Here is a 298-nt window from a genome sequence, read left to right as displayed (position 1 = left end):
AGTTTGGGCTTTAGATACATTTTACACGGCGGCCATAGTTAACGACAAATCGTGTTCCGCTATGAACGTGCACACACGTAATGTTCTTATCACAAACACAGTCGGTCAGCGAAGGCGCAGCGGAAGCTGTTAATGCCGGTAACGTACTCGTATGACAGAGTGCACAGAACGAAGCTTTGTGACTAGCATCTAATGACTAGCAAGCCCTTTCTTACTGCTGCTGCCGTACAGCGAGTATCTTCCTTGAACACACGCTGCAGTCGGGTGCTTCCTGTCTCCTCCCTTCTCCTCTTGTCCT

The sequence above is a fragment of the Etheostoma spectabile genome, chromosome 6 (assembly GCF_008692095.1).
Source record: "Etheostoma spectabile isolate EspeVRDwgs_2016 chromosome 6, UIUC_Espe_1.0, whole genome shotgun sequence".
Lineage (NCBI taxonomy): Eukaryota > Metazoa > Chordata > Actinopteri > Perciformes > Percidae > Etheostoma > Etheostoma spectabile.
Note: the sequence above shows the minus strand (reverse complement) of the source record.